Source organism: Lissotriton helveticus, chromosome 2_1 (genome assembly GCF_964261635.1).
Source record: "Lissotriton helveticus chromosome 2_1, aLisHel1.1, whole genome shotgun sequence".
Classification (NCBI taxonomy): Eukaryota; Metazoa; Chordata; class Amphibia; order Caudata; family Salamandridae; genus Lissotriton; species Lissotriton helveticus.
In genome coordinates this window covers 1,426,452,439-1,426,471,933 of record NC_136059.1, presented here as the reverse complement: position 1 = coordinate 1,426,471,933, position 19,495 = coordinate 1,426,452,439, and the positions used below count along the sequence as shown (strand labels likewise).

At 45.3% G+C, this 19,495-nt stretch overlaps 1 protein-coding gene and 1 long non-coding RNA gene across 3 annotated transcripts in view; both read left to right on the top strand.

Moving 5' to 3' along the window:
• Positions 1-19,495, top strand: part of ERCC3 (ERCC excision repair 3, TFIIH core complex helicase subunit) — a 2,074,468-nt gene that overhangs the window by 1,126,598 nt on the left and 928,375 nt on the right. The gene's annotated exons all lie outside the window — the stretch shown is intronic.
• On the top strand, positions 7,876-8,643 carry LOC144819782 (uncharacterized). Its single transcript, XR_013607563.1, has 3 exons — positions 7,876-8,009; positions 8,117-8,182; positions 8,477-8,643. It is a non-coding gene; the product is annotated as an uncharacterized LOC144819782 (long non-coding RNA).

Below are 19,495 nucleotides of genomic sequence, written 5' to 3'. Positions count from 1 at the left end.
TCGGGTCTGAGCTTATACAACTCGATTGGGAGCCCGTTAGGGCCCAATGCCTTACCCGCATTCAAGGAATGCACCGCCAGGGCCACTTCATCTGCGGTGAGGGTACTATCCATTAAATCACGTCTTCCTTAGTCAAGCACGGGAGTTGAATATCTCGCAGTAACAGAGACCGAGGTGTACACTGTTTTAAAATAATCCGCAAAACTGTCAACTATACCTTGGGGGGTCTGTTATCTGCATTCCCCCCGCCGTCACAAGTTCTGGGACAACACGGTCCACCCTGTCCTTCTTATCCAACCAGGCGATAAGTTTCCCGGCCTTATCTCCGACATCATATAAACGACCCTGCTGCTCCCTACTCAGAGCTCTGGCACTATCAGTGGCCAACGATCTATACTCAAGCTGCTTGAGATTCATGACATGCAATTTGGCACGAGTCACCTCCTGCTCCAGTTCCGCCTCAATGTGAGTTATCTCAGATTCTACTTTTACTATTTCTTCTTCCCTATCTTTCTTTGCTCCTGCTATCAATGATAGAGCCTGGCCCCGTATAACTGTCTTAAAGGCCTCCCAAAGCGAGACCGAAGAGGACACCGACCCCTCATTCTCCCGAAAATAATGTTCTAGAGTCTTCAGCAGGTCTCTACGGATTTTAGGATTTCGCAAGTACCAGGGATTAATGGGTGCCACCCTACCTCCTGATCCCGAAGTCACACCGAATCGGAACCAGAGCGGTGAATTATCCGATATGCCCCTAGCAAGGTATGTTGCCTCTGTGATGTAATATGCTTGGGCCGCCGGCACTAAGCAATAGTCTATACGGGAAAGGCTACCATGGGCACCGGAGTGAAAGGTGTATTGTCTTTGATCCGGATGAAGCAGTCTCCAACCGTCAACCAAGCCCAACGCCTCCAGAAAATCTGGCAGCCATCTTTGCGCCCGCCCCGTGTCCCTAGGTGGATGCCTATCCATAGCGCCTGAGACCACGGCATTAAAGTCACCTCCCAAAATCAATAGTCCCCTCGGGAGGTCCAGGAGGACCTTACCCAGATCAGCGAAAGTAGTTGCTTGCATACCCGGGGGTACGTAAACCGACAACAAGGAGAGGGTGTGCCCCTCCCAACGACCCGTCACCCCAACATATCTACCCCTATCATCCTCAGAAATGGAGTCAATCACCAGCGGGAGCGTCTTCCAGAGCAGCACACCCACTTCCCTGGATCCTGAAGTGAATCCTGCACGCGCGACCAGCCGATATCCCATTCTATGCATCGCCTTACATGAATTCCCTACTAAATGCGTTTCTTGAAGCAATATCACATCCGGGGCGTGACGTTTAAGATATTGAAGAACCACACTACGTTTGATTCTATCCCCCAACCCATTCACATTCCAACTCAACACCTTCAGTTCCCTACCCCCCATCATCAAACATGAAAAGGACTCGTCTCCCCTCCGACTCCTGCACCATAAACTTGCTATTATTCAACACAAAGCCTTGAAATCCAATGCCTTGATAAATACGGATGCCATCAAACTTACAAAACCTTAAAATACGTAAAAGAATCATCAACAATGTATCAAACAACAATATGCAAATTCTGTCAACCCTTTTCCCCCACCCTGTACCCCTGCATATCGCTTACGCGTATCCCCAACTAGCAGTGTGCCTATCGCCCTTATTCACCCCAACACTAATCTACAACTACCTAGAAGTAGAAAACAGAGGGAGGACCCACCCAACCTGCCATCCCACCCTGCTCCCTGCTCTATCTTCGCCATGACCTAACAGATTCATATAGGACAACCATTCACAGAAGAGGCGAATCAAGAAAACATAACCTATCCGTGTCACTCCTCGATCAATACACAATACCATTCAAGTCTAGCGACACCAACTATGTCTTATTCTTTTTGTGCAAAGTGGACCCTATTCTGGCCCACCCTCTCAGCTAGAGCCGTAGCGTGCCAACATAGCCCCAAACTCCCGGGTCTAAGTGTCATTATAGGTCATCTGGCTCGTTCCGGTTGCAGTCCTTATGTTCCTCCGCAGTCACGGTATCCAGCCAATCCGCAGCCACCTCAGGTTTGTCGAAAAACCAGACCTTCCCATTCAGTTCAACTCAGAGACGGGCCGGAAACATCATGGCATACTTCAAACCTTTGTCTCTTAATTTCTTTTTCACCGCTAAAAAGTTTTGACGTTGCCTCTGTACCATCTGAGTAAAGTCTGGGAAAAAGGAAAGAGTCGCGTTCTCATATTTCAGTGAATGATTTCTAATGCCTTTTGGTTGGAGATGAGTAAGGATCAGAATCTCAACGAACGGCCCTCTGATTTTTCAGGCACTCCGAGAATGCGAATGTTGTTCCGCCTAACTCTCCCTTCATATTCATCCAGTTTTCGGTCTGTGAGAGCCCGCGAGGCCCTAAGGTCCTGCACCTCCCGCTGCAACTGTCCAACATGATCTATTAGGCTTTTGGAATGAAGTTCTGACTTTACCTTTTCGTTAGTCTTTGCCAGGTCTGCTCGGATTAGTCCCATTTCAATTGTGACAGTATCCAATTTAGTGTCCAGGGCTTCCATTTTCTGGCCCAGCATTGTCTGCACCCCGATAATAGCCATCATAAGATCCTTTAATGTTGGTTCCGTAGGGGCAAATTACATATCCTCACCCACCGAGGGCAGTTTATTAGGCTCACCCGGGGACCTCTTAGGCAAGGTGTATCGGTCTAGTGTGTTCGACTGAATGGGTTGAGGGCCCCTAGAGGATCGTGGCAGGGACCTCTCTGACTCCGATTTCATCGCCATGGTGTCGCTTGTTCGGTGGTGGGGCCACTATATCTCCTTCACCCCAGACCGCCCCAGCGGGCAGGACACGTCTTCTGTTCCCCCTGGTGCAGCACAGTCCAGATCCGGTCAACCAATCCCGGATTTTCAGAATCCTTCAAGCGGAGACAGTCGCAGAGCGTGCAGTTCAAATTTGTGCTAACCGGGGTACCCACATCATGAAAACCGCTCCGCAACTTCCGCCCAGCCGAATAGAGTGTCACCAACGTAAGCAGCAGGTCGGCGAACCCAAAGCAGGAACACAATAGGTCCTCCCCAGTCCAGGCACCGGCAACGTCCAGGGTTCAGAGAGACTCCCCTCATATAATCCAAAAAGGGGAGGGGGGGGCCTTGGCAGCTATTAGATCCACCACACAATTCCAGCTCTCTCCGGCCCCCTCCCAAGTGTCCCCACATTAGGCAGGTGCCGCCTTCACCACAAAGAGTCTCAAAGCTATTCAGGGCATTAATTAATGCAGTTATGCCTCGGTATCGTCGCTACACCCAGGGCGGCATCTCTTGAGGTCTGGGCGCCGAGTACAGTGAGCCCCGCTCCGACTCGGTAGGCTGGGGGCCCGATCAGTCCATCTTCATCTCACGTGTATCAGACGGCCAGAATGCACCTGGAGCCCCACAATTCAGTCCCAGAGTCAGGCGGAGTATAATATCGGCCCTCGCTCCCCCTTAGGCACGTTTATCAGCACTGCGGATGCGGAAGGACACCGCTGAATTCCCAGGGGCACCAAAATAATCCGTCTGGGTGGACCGGTCCAGTCCGAGCTAAGGCCCCCTTTGTTATTCCATTCAAGGTCGGCCTGTAGATTTACCAGAGGTCCTAGCTTTAAACACCACCAGGCACTAAACTCCCGGACTGTCGCACGCGACACTCCGAGCACCGAGAGAACCCGTTTAGTTTTCTACTATTTTTTTGCAATTTTGAATGTCTTTCTAAAATATGGGATCTCCAAACAACGACCAGCAGGCTACATCCGGCCATCTACAAGATTTTATACGGCCCTCAGCAACATTAGCATTTATGGGCTAAAATGTAATTTCTCGGTTTTCTAAAGCCTCTGATTCCAATGATCAAAGATAAATATTTATCCTATTCCTTTGGCAGCTTGTAGGTGGCCGCAGAGCCTCTTTAATTTCTCCATTTAAAATTGGGGAAAAAATGAATAGTCTGCATTTCTTATCTACAGTTAAGTTATTGATTATTTTGTCAGAGCATTTGCTACTGTTTGACATTTTTACTCATTATATATCATTTCTCAGTTTAAGCACACATTGTTTCTTTGTAATTGTCACTTTTCTCTTTTGTTCTGAATATCATGCCTGCTACAAAAAAAATCCAAGTAAGCCTCATTCATTCATTTGAATTTTATTCATTTGTTTATATACTGATTTTTTTTCGGCCCGCGAATAATTGTAAAATATACGATGTGACCCTCTTACTGAAAACTTTGGAGACCCTTTGTTCCAGAGAAATCTATTTTGTGCTGGGGTCCCAGCTGCCTTCTCTATTTCTGAATTATCTTACTTGGTTCTAGCAACCCTAGTGATATTTTTCTTGTGTGATTTACCTCTTAAGACCTCTTTGGATGTGTCGCCCATCACATCTTTCAATACGTCCCCTTTACTGTTTTCAGCTAATTAATTGTTCCACAGCTTCCCTGATGCAGTCTCTCAGGGTGAGAATAATATTTTTGAGCATTGCTACAGAGAATAACAAAGCTGTACCAAAACGCACATTTCTTGTTGGGTTATGCTTCATGTAATATTCTTCGATGGAGAAAGATGCTTCGCTGCTATTCGTGACTATTATACAAGAGCAGTGGCGGGCTTCTTTTGTTCTCACATGATATGTTGTGTTGGCTGACATCCGCCTGCAATGTAACCATTATTGAATGGTTTTGCAAAGTTCTCCTGTTTATATATCACACACACTTAGCGATGGACTCTTTACTAGGGCACTAGTACTACATGACTTCTTGGATAATTTACATTATTTGTTCCCGACCCCTCGGGGGGCGTTGCTTTTGGAGTCATTCATAAGGTGCATAATCTGTAGAAAGTAGTAGCGATCGTAAGAAAATGTTACTCACTTTTGTAAGGGTATAACTGGTGGCTTCTATGCCCCTGCATATTCTTCACTTCCAGCCCTCCTCTTTGGTGAGTTAGTGCCATTATAATACGATCCTATGGTATGCCCTGTACCATTAACTAAAGGAACACAACACATGCCGACGTTCCAGTTGATGTTTTGCATGTTCCAGTGTCTGGCACTGATGCAAGAAGACCAATTGGAGCTTTAAATGTTAAGGTGTTATTCCATCATGAATGGACACAACTGCAGCTTCAGCCCATGGCACCACCTGGTGGTGACGTGAAGCTGTTGCTGAGGATTTATGCTTTTTGGGGGGGATTGTATAGCGCAAACTAGACTAGACCCGAAGGTATCAGCGCACTTAATATGAGCAGGAGTTGCGTTACAGATAAATATATTTATTTTTGTTAGGCACGGGAAGATTAAGTGATTTGCCTAGAATCACAACATGTTGAGCGTCTTTGCCGAGACTTGAACCCCAGTTCCCAGCTTCGAGGTCGAGGCCATTGTTGTAATTTAGCAGCGAATAGGTTAAGCATTAGCAGAAGACATCTTGTATTTAGAGTTTTGTCTGTTGTGTGTAATCCATTTTGTATTTCTATCGGCCATGTGCTCGCCATATGCTTTGTCCTACCTTCATGTTAACTGCTCTTGAAATCTGCCTAGAGACGAGATATATTTAGCCTCTTCTGCTTTGCACATGCTCAGTTGAGCTTACAGCTGTCCCCAACTTGTAACTGTCAGGATGTGTCCACCAGAATTAGCTAACTGTTAGCCCCTCCCACTTGTTGCTAGCACACTCTCTGTATGACCTTATATGTATTTGAAACCAGCATTCTGTACCTTGTACCGCCCTCATTTGAGCCCCTGTGTGGGTATAAAAGGACCAAGCTCCTCCCAGTCAGTGTGCTATCTCATACACTACCGAAGGGTGTTGTGTGAATGTAGTTCCACCTCATGAGGTTTAATAAACTCTGTCTTTTCTATTCTAGCTTATGTGCCAACTTCTTTCTATTGGTCTGAGGACTCTAAGCAGAGAAGGGAGAATCCCTAGCACTGGTAGACCTTGCTGAGGCTCACCACCACAAATTAGCGCTTCCAACGCGGGGCTCATCGGCGACTCGGATGCCCGAAGGACTGGTCGCGATGAAGGATTGGAATCTCGCTTTGGACGCGATCGCTGGCTGAGGAGACCCGAGTCTTGGCACCCACTGCGGTTTTCCTATCTTTCTGATCTGACCATCCAGGTGGTGCCGGTCCTCGACTGAGATCTCTTCTGTTGATTCGCCGTGCAGTGACCATTTAGTTGATTTGAGAACTTTGGCAGTTGGAACCTGGACACCATTTGATTGGTAAGAGCCATTCTGCGGCACTTGCATTTGGTTTGACGCCTTTGATTGGTAAGTAGTTTAGTAACACTTACTGCGGCTTTGTTTGTATGATTGGCCAATATTGAATTTCGTTTGACAAATATATATGTGTTGCAATACATATAGGCAGGTAATGAGGAGATTTTTCTCTATTTTTATTTGTTTGAACGGCGCAACGTACGAAGAGTGCCTTAAGCGCTATTTTTGATTATAATATTGCATATTTTGCACTATTTGTGGAATGCCTGTTTCCAGCACACTTCGTAGGATATGTTGCTTTTGTAGTGGTACCAATTTGAGACTCGACGAAGCACAACCAACCCCCCCCCGGAGGGGACGCCTAATAGGGACATGTATGTTAAGTATGGTATTTCTTCCATAATGTACAACACATTATGGAATAAATATACTAGTAAAGATCCTGAGTTGTGTTGGCCTATGCATAGGTCATTTGATTTGCGAAAGATTCAGTATGTGGAGCAACGGATGTTTAAGCGAAAGGCTAGGCAAGATATGTTTGACTGTGTATGAATGTGGGAGAAAGAAGTGCGTGAACGAATGAAGCGTGAGCAAGCCTTGATTGAAAAAGAACAGCGAAAGAGTATCCATGCGAAAGCATTGGGAATGAAAAATAGGGAAATTAAAGAAATTAAAGAGCGGGAAGATAGGGAGCGTCATTTACAGGTAAATGACGAATACGCTGTTCTTAGACCTATTTATCCTATTCTTAATATACCCCAAGATTACTCTCTCCTATTAGATCGTTGTCCACCTCCGTATACTCGTCCTTCTGCTCCTTCTGAGTCAGACGAGGACTCTTCTACAGACCAGGACAAAGCTAGAGAAACTCGCTCAATGTTATCTGCTGAACGTGCGTCTAAGATTAGATCTGCTGCGCGTAAAGCCGTTCGTAGTACTACTACTGCTTCTGAACTTCTAGATAGTATAAAAAGTTGGTAGGAAAGGGAGCAGATATATTTTACTGAGGTATTTGCTGCAGAGGTTATTGAACGATTTAGGAAACATTCGGTAGAAATGGAGCCCGATGATGTAGCAGCTGATTGTAACCAATTACGTGACGGTCTTTTTGACTTCTCCCAGGTGGCTGACACAATCAGACGCTTGGTTAAACTGCGTGTTGAAGCAGCCTGTTTGTGAGAGGAGAAAAAGGCAGCAGACGCAGCTGCACCAACATCTCAGATCAGCATGGCACGTGCTTCTACTCTTGAAACAGATAAGTATGTTGTAATTAATGTGAAACCCATGCGGGAAGCCGCGCCTTTATATGTTCCTCCTAAGGGAACGGGTACAAATGATGATAAGACTTCTGTAGATGCTAAAGGGTATTTTATTTATAATTGGGTTTACACTCCTTGGAATAGAGCAGAAGTTATGGCCCTTAAATATGCATTGCCGGATCCGCGAAAGAATCCAGCAGCCTTTTATGAGGAAGTTGAGGGTGCAATTAGTTCTTGTACTATGACTTTGCCCATGTCAACCGCAATTTCTTTTGTTATTACTTAACTCTTTCGCTGTGGCGCCCCTCACTAAAGGCTCCCCTTTGGTCTAAACAGGATCTCGAGCCTGCATTGTCAGATAGATAAGATACGCCGATACGCCAAGTCCCCGGCCACTGCGGTTCTTCCGACTGTGGCTCATTCCTTCCAGCCATTCGGACACGTCGATAATGCACTAATTAAGACTGGTAAGAGACCCCACAGGCCTGTAAACTTTTATTGTTCATTGTTCCTTTATTTTCAAAATAAATTGCGTCTGTATACTGACGCATCACACTTTGGTATCGATTTACAGATTTGCTCCTGTGCAATATTTCTTTGTTCCCGACCACCACTAGTCTCTGCTGAAGCAACCTTGGTGGTAAGCCCTCTCTATATTCTTTGATGCAGCCAACTGCCCCGAGTGTAAATACAGTGCTCAGAGTGCCATTCCATGACTAACCGCCTCCTGACATTCCCTCCTTGGAGTACCTTAAACCAGGCTCTCCACGCTGGGGGCACACTAAGTTTAGAGACCCTGATAAGGGCAATCCTCCCTGTAGGATATGCTCCAGCTAGTATAAATTAGAAACGTGTATCCCTGTTTTGCACTGATGTCTTCCTCACATGTCACTATTTGTCTTTAAGAATAAATGTTTTGTTTTTCCTTGTCCAGTTGCCTGAGGCCCTGATGAGAATCTCCGAAGAATTAAAGGGGATTCGAAACGCGTAGGCCCACCTGTTTACTGGTCTGCCCATGTACTTAGGAGTCACGCCCATCCACAGATTTTTTTATTTTTTTGTCATCTGTTGTGCATCATTGATTTATTCGCAGTCATTGTTAGAAACCGATAATCTTTGGTTTTATACCATTTCTCAACCAATTACTCCGAACATTTTTCTGTAACTAAGGCAGTCCCAGTCTTGTTCCTTTCCCTTGTAGATTATGAATATATTGTATGTTTGAGTGAAGTTTGCATGCGTCGAATGCGAGGCGAATGTGATATGATTGTAGTTGTGAATGGTGGATCGTTTCAAGTTATTGCAATCTTTTGTGTCCGTTCTTATCCTGATTTTTCTTGTTGTTTTCTCCTTAAATGTAAATATGAATTTTATAAAACATTGTTGATTTTTCATAAATAAAATTGCGATTAATAAGCATTCCCTTTCTGGAATTTGACTTTCTGTTTGTGGAGGATTAATTACAGTCCTAAGTTATGTTTATCAGCACTGGCACCTCTTGTTGTTATTTATGATATAGGCTCAGCCTTGCTGATTAGAGCCAGCCCCTTTTTGTTCTCCACTCTAGATAGCGGACGGCTGTCCGCGAGGTATTTTTTGTGATTCCATTTATCTGGGATGTTGTGTGTATTGAATACCACTTTTTCCTTTTTGTGATCTAAGGCTGATCAGTGTGACAGTTTTTAGATCCCCCTTGATGGTTTATCATTTCTGTCTTTTAGTTTTGTAAACTTCTTGAGTTATTCCTTTTTTTGTCTTTTGTCTTACTGTTTATCCGTTGCTCATTTCTTCCCTGGAATGGCAGAGAAGGACACGTTTGCATATAGCGAAGATCATATCAGGAGTCTCCTTAGTGACCCCCCAGTTTTCTCTTCGGTCTCCCTTAGTTTGTCTGCTACTTGGCAGAACGAATCTGAGAGACTTTTGCGCCTCAAAAAAAGCAGATTAGGACCGACGTGCACGGCCACTTCCTTCTACAACACCTGAGAGAAGGGACCATCCCTAGTGGCCTTCAAATCAAAAATATCCCTGTAATCTTCACAGAGGATCCTATTTTCAAAAAAGGCTTTTCCTTTATTGAAACAAAATGCAGTAGGGACCTAATGGTCCTTACTATTGAAACAGCTGCTAGACTCTCCAATCTGGAACTGGAAGAAATAGCTAAATTAGAGGCAGAAATTAGCGCTAACCCTACAATATCGGATGCTAAAATTCTCTTGGAGAAAGTGGAGAAGGAAATCCAAGAGTTTAAGGATTACACCGTCTCACAAAAAACCTACCAATTTGAGAAGGACAAGAAGAATTTCTCATTGGATAATATATATCCCTATTTGCAGCCTGATTTTTACACCAAACAGGAATCTAGAAGATACCTATCAGACAACCAGGGTAGATCCAGAAAACAGTTTATTTCTTTTGGTGAGACCTCTTCTTCTTCAGGTAACGATAGTGACACCAGTGGGAATATCAACCAGCCAAATAGAAATAGAAACTGGAACCCCAACCAACAAAATCGAGGTCAGGGCCAGAATTCTTTTTAGGCAGAGGCCAAACGAGACCAAGAGCCCGAGTGAGATACACGACACCATGGGAAATGAAGACCCGTCGACAGCACTACAAAAACTGAAAATATCCCCCATTTTCAACCTTTCTCAGAAAACACTAACTAAAGCTGAGGAGGGGATTTTGTCCAAGGGTCTATCTTTTGTCCCATCGAAAAGAACGGATTTTGTGCGTATGAAAACAGAATTTATAGAATTCTGTAGAAAACTTAGACTCACTATGTTTTTTCTGGAAAATCCAATACCCCGTGCCAATGAGGTTACAGGCTTACGTAATAAATCTACATTCTGCCCCTCTGGCAATATGGTCCCAAAAGAACTAATAATCTTTGAAAAGAGTGTACTTTCTGCCATCTCGAATATGGAAAAAGAAAGAAAGTTTGTTAAATATAACACCACGAGAGAAGAAATGTCAGCTTTAGCAGCCCTAAAAAGTGATCCAACATTTGTAATAAAGCAAGCCGATAAGGGCGGTTCCATAGTATTATGGGATACTGTAGAATATACCAACGAGATAAAAAGGCAGCTTGATGATCCCACGTGCTACCGCAAAATTGATAAAGATCCTACCACTGAGTTACAAAATCAACTCTTTAAGATTATTCAGGAAGGCTTCGATCAAGGCTTTGTTGGCAAAAAAGAATGTGAGTACCTACAAATTAAACACCCTAAGGTACCCCTATTTTATGTACTACCTAAAGTACATAAGAATCAGAGTAAACCCCCAGGGAGACCCATCGTGGCAGGATGTGGTTCTCTCCTGGAACCTATTGCGAAGTATGTGGATTGTTTTCTTAAACAATTTATGACTAAAGTTGTGTCATACCTACAGGACACGACTGATTTCATAAACAAGTTGGAAACTGTAACCTTTTGTGAAGGGACAGATTTGCTTGTCACCCTCGACGTGACGTCGCTATATACGCAAATCCCCCAGGATGAGGCAGTGGCAGTCCTCTCCTTCTTTTTAGATTCACGTCCTAGACCGATGCAAGTTCCGACGAAATTTTTGGTGGACCTGGCCTCATTCGCCTTGAAGAAAAATTATTTTTGTTTTAACAAAGAATTTTTCTACCAAATAAAGGGGGTGGCAATGGGGTGTCCTTTTGCCCCAGAGCTGGCAGTGTTGTTTATGTCGATGTACGAGGACACGTACATACATAATAACAACCCGTATGGAGCTCATATCTGTAAATGGTATCGATTTATCGATGACGTTTTCATGGTATGGACCGGAGGAATCGACACCTTGATCCAGTTCCACCAATGGCTCAATAACAGAACACCTGACATCCAATTCAGCCTTTCCCACTCTGAAACAAATATCCCTTTCTTAGATGTGGAAGTGTTTCCAAGGGCTGGCAAGTTGGCGACAACCTTATTCATTAAATCCACAGATCGTAATAAGGCGTTACTGTTTCAAAGCAATCATCCGAGAAGCCTGAGGGAAAACCTACCCTATGGGCAGTTTTTGCGCGTGCGCAGAAACTGTACATATGATGATGACTTCTCGTACCATGCAAACAAACTTGTCTCCAAACTCTGTGACAGGGGGTACCCCAAAAAATTGGTGAAAGATTGCATGAAACGAGCCAGGTGGACTCCGCGTGAAACACTACTGGAACGCAAAAAGAAATCAGAACAGAAGCGCCAGGTCTGTGTGACCACCTATTGCCCGAATGCCAACCAGCTGAAACGTGTCATTAGTCAAAACTGGCATCTGGTACAAAATCTAGACGAGAGCCTGAAAACCCCACCGCTGTTCGCATTTAAACGTGAGAATAGTGTCGCTAACCATGTGGTAAGAGCTTCCATGCCAATCCAAAATCAACCTTCTCTCCGTCAAATGATGGGTTTGGCACCTGTGATAGGCCATCACAAATGCGGCACTTGCCTTTGCTGCGAAACCACCATACAGGGCTCCGTCTTTCAACACAAGGGCATATCCTGGAAGCATGAGGTGTTTAGTAATTGCAAATCAAAATTTGTAGTTTACGGCATCAAATGCCCATGTGATTGCCTGTATGTTGGTAAGACCGAGCAAGAAGTGTGACAACGCATATCCCAACACAAATCGAGGCTGAAGAGAAATGTCGAAAATGCGCCACTGGTAAACCATTGGAACAGAATGCAACATGGACCCAGTGATTTTAAATGGACGGTCATCTCCAGGATAGAAAAGAATCCCCGAGGAGGCGATATGAGTCTCCTATTATCTAAAAGGGAAGCAATGCTAATTGTTAAATTTGACACGGCAGTGTCAGGTTTAAATGAACTCTGAGATTTTTAAGCTATGAACCCCTGTATGTAATATCCTGGCTACACTGTATAGAGCTGCATTCAATCTCCTTTTCTAGAGAGCACCGACCATAAGGTTTTTACCCACATTATCTCATTTTTATTTAACATTTCTTCAGTTCTGTATGCTATCATACACTGGACTTTCCATTTAGTACAAACCCCGCCGAACTCTGTTGTTCTTGACAGCAGTTGCCCACGTGATCGCCCGCCCATTGATGACGTAGCGCGAAATCTACCATAAAATGTGTAGTGCCCCGTGGTAGGGTAACGCGCATGCGCGAGAGACTAGTGCTCATCGCGACGCCGACGAAGATTGCCACGAAGAAGAAATCGTTTATCCGGTAAGAGTAGGCGTTGACTCCCGCTGTGTCCTTTCTCTTGCTAGCTAAGGTAGATGGAGCTTGGTGTACGACCGCTCTGTCAAGCCTTCATTTAACCGGCTCGCCTCGTTTCTTGTTTACACAGCACACGCGATTTGTGCCTGCTTGTGCTGATGCTGCCACCGCCTCTCGGATCCACTCGATTGAAACGAGCTGAAATACTTTGACTGAACCCCTTCAGACAGGTGATGTCAACCGCAATTTCTTTTGTTATTACTTAACTCTTTCGCTGTGGCGCCCCTCACTAAAGGCTCCCCTTTGGTCTAAACAGGATCTCGAGCCTGCATTGTCAGATAGATAAGATACGCCAAGTCCCCGGCCACTGCGGTTCTTCCGACTGTGGCTCATTCCTTCCAGCCATTCGGACACGTCGATAATGCACTAATTAAGACTGGTAAGAGACCCCACAGGCCTGTAAACTTTTATTGTTCATTGTTCCTTTATTTTCAAAATAAATTGCGTCTGTATACTGACGCATCACACTTTGGTATCGATTTACAGATTTGCTCCTGTGCAATATTTCTTTGTTCCCGACCACCACTAGTCTCTGCTGAAGCAACCTTGGTGGTAAGCCCTCTCTATATTCTTTGATGCAGCCAACTGCCCCGAGTGTAAATACAGTGCTCAGAGTGCCATTCCATGACTAACCGCCTCCTGACATTCCCTCCTTGGAGTACCTTAAACCAGGCTCTCCACGCTGGGGGCACACTAAGTTTAGAGACCCTGATAAGGGCAATCCTCCCTGTAGGATATGCTCCAGCTAGTATAAATTAGAAACGTGTATCCCTGTTTTTGCACTGATGTCTTCCTCACATGTCACTATTTGTCTTTAAGAATAAATATATGTTTTGTTTTTCCTTGTCCAGTTGCCTGAGGCCCTGATGAGAATCTCCGAAGAATTAAAGGGGATTCGAAACGCGTAGGCCTACCTGTTTACTGGTCTGCCCATGTACTTAGGAGTAACGCCCATCCACAGATTTTTTGATTTTTTTGTCATCTGTTGTGCATCATTGATTTATTTGCAGTCATTGTTAGAAACCGATAATCTTTGGTTTTATACCATTTCTCAACCAATTACTCCGAACATTTTTCTGTAACTAAGGCAGTCCCAGTCTTGTTCCTTTCCCTTGTAGATTATGAATATATTGTATGTTTGAGTGAAGTTTGCATGCGTCGAATGCGAGGCGAATGTGATATGATTGTAGTTGTGAATGGTGGATCGTTTCAAGTTATTGCAATCTTTTGTGTCCGTTCTTATCCTGATTTTTCTTGTTGTTTTCTCCTTAAATGTAAATATGAATTTTATAAAACATTGTTGATTTTTCATAAATAAAATTGCGATTAATAAGCATTCCCTTTCTGGAATTTGACTTTCTGTTTGTGGAGGATTAATTACAGTCCTAAGTTATGTTTACCAGCACTGGCACCTCTTGTTGTTATTTATGAAGTTACCAGATGGCACGACTTCAGCTGCTTATGCAATCACCACGCTTGAGACAGTAGTGGAAACCGCTCGCATACCTCAGAATTCGGCTCAAGCAGTTGAACTAATAGCTTTGACACGAGCGTGTGAACTTAGCACTGACTGGTGTGTGAACATTTACACAGATAGCGCTATGCTTTTGGAGTGGTTCATGATTTTGGCCTACTCTGGCAGGAAAGAGGCTTTCTTACATCCCACGGGATGCAGAAAATGCACGGAGAATTAGTACATAATCTCTTGACAGCACTTACATACCCAAAGAAAGTTGCTATTATGAAGTGTAGTGCACACAAGAAAATCATTGACCAAATAGGACAAGGCAATGCCTTTGCAGATCGCGAAGCTCGTGAAACTGCGATGCAGCGAAACACTACTTCCATGTACGTAGTGAAGTCTCAAGCTGAGCGTTGGAATGACGCTAGAGAGGAAGTATTGGATATACAGAGATCTGCCTCTGTGGAAGAGCTTGAGCAATGGTCTAAAGAAGGAATGTTAGACGATGAGGGTCGTTGGCGTAACAAAGAAATGAATAAGTGAAAATTGCCTGCAGCCTATTTACAACCTATGGTTCAAATGGCACATGGGCTGGCACATGTTGGAGCTCTAGCAATAACTAAATTGCTTACACAAGTTTGGGAGCATCCTGAAATTGCCAGCACAGCTAAAGAGTGGTACAGTCCTGTTTGATCTGTTGGCAGTATAATCCTGGAAAAGGGACACGGACTCCTACAGGAGGGTTTGCTACACCAACCGCACCTTTTTAAGTCTTGCAGATGGATTACACCCAACTTGTACGCTGCAATCATCTAAAATATGTCCTAGTGGTGGTATGTGCCTTAAGTAAATGGATAGAGGCATACCCTACAAAGGATAATACTGCTCTCACCACAGTAAAGGTGCTTCTAAAGGAGTTTTTTCCTAGGTATGGTGTTTGTAAGCTTTTTGTGGAGTGACCACGGACCTCATTTTATTGGGAAAGTTGTTGAGTATATCCTGAAAGGGTTAGGGATCAAACAGAAATTCCATACAGTCTTCCACCGCAATCAGCAGGATTAGTGGAAAGATACAATGCTACTTTAAAATTGAAGTTAGCGAAAATACTGGCTTCCACGTCCCTAAAGTGGCCAGAAGCACTATGTTTGCGTTGCTATTGCAGGTAAGAGCAGCAGACGGTTACCGCTGCCCAAGGCAGAGCGATCTACGCCGGGAGCCTCGCACCGAGCCCCGGTCCCCAAGTCCATCCGACCCTGCCACCCGCCGCCCGCCACTCGAAACCCAGCACCCTGCCAGCCCTCAGGATCGAGGCCGGTGGTCAGACAGATGGTTGCAGAGCAACAACAGCAGAAGCAACCGCAGGTGAAAGGAGCCCCCGAGAAGGCCGCCTGCAGGAGGGAGGCTGCGGGCAGCAGTAGTAAGCACCCCCAGGCCTTCACTGTCAGAGTCCTCATGAAGAATTCGGTGGTCAGAGGCCCTCCGGCCGCAGGAGCGTTCAAAGAAAGGCCCGTGAAGCCCACGGCCTTCCGCAAGTTCTATGAGCGCGGAGACTTCCCGATCGCCCTTGAGCACGACACGATGGGAAACATAATCGCCTGGAAGGCAGCAATGGAGTATGAACTAATATGTGACCTCAAGATGGCGGCGGACCCCGAACTTTGGCACAATTTAACTCCCGCTGGCTGCCTGGTGACCTGGAGCGGCATCGCATTCACCCGCGGGGGGTTGCTTGTGCCCGAGTCCTGCCTGAGCCCTGCCCACCCCATGCCCGTCCTGCTTCCTCTCACCGGTCAAGATGTGGAGGACCTCCTGCGATGGACAGACCACTCTTGCGCGAGGAGCGCCGCAGTGCGACACCGGGAATTGGAGACGGCCCCCCTCCCACTCAGCCCCGGATCGCTGGATGTGACATCCCCAGAGGAGGCTGAGCAGGGGACATGGCGGTCTCCAGAGTCCACTGAGGATCGCAGAACAAGCTCCGGAGCTTCTTTCTGATGTAGCCTGACCTTAAGATGGCTGCCATAATAAACACACTCCTCACCTCAAAGGATCCTCACCTGTCCCTGCTTATAGTTACCACCATATGTATCCACTGGACTTCCTTATGTGAACTCTCCCTCGTCAGCTGAGATCTAGCTATTTTGACCGATGGAGCTACTTTATTTAGCTATAGGGGTGCTGGGCTGGGGACTCCCTCCTCGGACGTCACCTACCCAGTCGGTCTTTGGGCAGACTTCCCTTTGTCTCTCCCCCTTCCTTTCCCTCACTCCCCCTGTTACACTCCTAATTCCTATATTTATTTCGCTCTTGGAACAAATGTAACTTATAACCTGTAACTCTGATCCTCATGTAAATACTGCTGGTACCTGCCTAAAATGACAGCCGCAACAAACCCTCCTGCGTCTCTTCTGACCTATCTCCCTCTACCCCCTACCCTTCCCTGCTCTACTCTTCTCCACTTTCCTGCTTCTGACCTTTGCCCTCACCTGTCCAGGCCCTTTAGCCCCCCACGTTCTATCTGTGAATTTTTCACTCGTAATTTGAGATCTAGCTATTTTGTCCGACGCCCGATGGAGCTACCTGGTTTAGCTATAGGGGGAAACAGGCCGGGGATTCACTCCCTGGACGTCACCTACCCAGACGGTCTTTCGACAGACTTCCTTTCATCTCTCTTGTCGTCTCCTCTCGCTTCCTCCCTCTTTTTATTTCTCTCCTTCTCTCCTCTCTCAATGTATTGAGACTGACCTATTCTGTCTGATGCCTAATGGAGCTACCTGGTTTAGCTATAGGTGAGATAGGCCGTGGATTACCTCCTTTGGTCGTCACCTACCCAGTTGGTCTTTAGACAGACTTCCTTTCGTCTCTACTGTTGTCCCTTCCCTTATCCTCACTTTCTCACCTCCCCTACCCCCCACTACTTCTCTCTCTCCTTTCTCTCCTCTCCTATTGTTTTGCTGATTGTTTGATATAATGTGTAATTGTTGATCTTTTTCTGTTATATTGTTGAACCACATTGTTACACTTCCTTTCGTCTCTCCTGTCGTCTCCTCCCACATCCTCCCTCTATTTATGTCTCTCCTTCTCTTTTCTCTCAATGTATCGAGACTGAACTGTTCTGTCTGATGCCCGATGGAGCTACCTGGTTTAGCTATTGGGGAGATGGGTCGTGGATTCCCTCCTTTGGTCGTCACCTACCCAGTCGGGCTTTAGACCGACTTCCTTTCATCTCTCCTTGTTGTCTCTTCCCTTATCCTCCCTTTCTCACCTCCCCTGCCCCCTCCACCACTTTTATCTCTCCTTTCCCACCTCTCCTAATTGTATTGCCTATTTTTTGATGTATTGTGTAATTGCTGATCTTTTTCTATTACATTGTTGATTCTCTTGTAAAGCGCTCTGATACCTTCGTTCTAGCCAGCGCTATATAAAACTTTTTAAATAAATTATTATCCATAAGATCGGTGCCCACTCACGATCTGGTCTCACCCCGTACGAAGTGGTCTTTGGGGGACCAATGAACATTTGGGGAGTTCCTAAGCCACGCCCCATACATGATGTACCTTGTGTTCTGTTGAATGATTATTTGGCACAGTTAACCGACAGTTTAATCTCTATTCATCAACGGGTTCGAGAAGCGCTTCCTGACAGATCTACAGGTGAGGCCCACGAACTCCGTCCTGGCGACTATGTGATGGTCAAGGTCTTCGACCGATCGAACAGCTTGGAACTGAGGTGGCGAGGTCCGGAGCAGGTGCTCCTGACTACAAGGACAGCAGTTCGAGTGACGAACAAGAAGAACTGGGTCCACAGCACACACTGTAAGCGTGTGTCGCCTGCCTTGGTGGAACCTGCTGTGCTGATTGACCATCAAGAGATTCTGGAGACGGAGAAAGGTCAAGCTATCTCACCTGACGAATCTGTGGAAGTCTTCCCGGACCACACGATTCCTGGAGCATCGCGATACCACTTGAGACCGAGGAAAGAATCTGCAGTGTTGAACGAGACTGGTTGAGCTACCGCCCTGGGTTAGCGAAACGGAGAGCCAATGTGGCAAGGGGGGGGGGGGGGATCAGCCCTGCATTAGTGTAGTGACACCCGTCTTGGCCCGTGGTGAAGAAATCAGCGGCTGCCCAAGGGATAAGAGATCCAACGATTGTTTTCAACGAATTTCAGAAAGCTCAATCATTACTGTTACTGAAATGAATAACAAAAGAATCATTTGTGCTGTAGGGTTTGTTGTTGCTCTGGTGGTTATGGCGATAATCACCTGGTGTGTTGAGAAAGTGGCTCCTGCTCGACAGCTTTTCGTTGCCACTACTACAGCTCCAGTGGAACACCATTATTAATCGCTTCCCTATCGTGAGCAGAAGCATCGAGAATCCTACCTAAATAACACATTCATCCAGATGTTGCATCATACATACAATGCCACAAATACTACCAACTGTTGGGTGTGTGGGATGATACCTGCACACCAAAAGAAAGGAGGAACGACTTTTATTCCTCTACCATTTTCCCATAATGGTTCTTGTCAAGCTTGGTATGCTGTTTTGTTTGCTTTCGGAAAGCCCTCAGTAGGTGGAATTATCTTTCGGTTGAATAACGTATGCTATCAAGATAAAGATGTTTATCCTCAAGCTAAAGGGACTAAATGGGAATGGGAAGAGTAACAACCGGACAATATTTCGACACCGTATGTCTTTACAAATATAAGGAATATGAAAAACACTGGACCCTTTGTGATTTCTGTAACTAGAGCTAAAGCAGATTTATGTATTGGCGGTGTTGGGAGAATTCCCGTAGGACGGAGTGAATGTATTTTGACATTGATTATTGAATGAGCTAACAGTAGTTTTACCTCTTCACACAATTCATATTTTGTATGTGGTAATAAACAATACTATCAATTACCTATTGGGGGGTCCGGGGTATGTTGCATATAATTTTTGTTACCACCTGTGTTCTTGGCCCCTCCATCATATCACCTGAATTTAAAGTTGTATAATGACATTTCCAAGAATAGATATAAACGAACAATAAGTGCAGATTAAGTTGACCAGACAGATACCACTTTACAACAATATGTCGATTTCAATTTGGGTTTGATCTTCTTTGTGGGTGCTGCATTGAATAGCAGAAAGATAAGGCGATTAACTTGTGTTGTGGAAGTGTCACCAGACAACCATGGCACTTGGGAACATTACAGAAGAACTGCAAATTGCAAGAATTTTAGCACT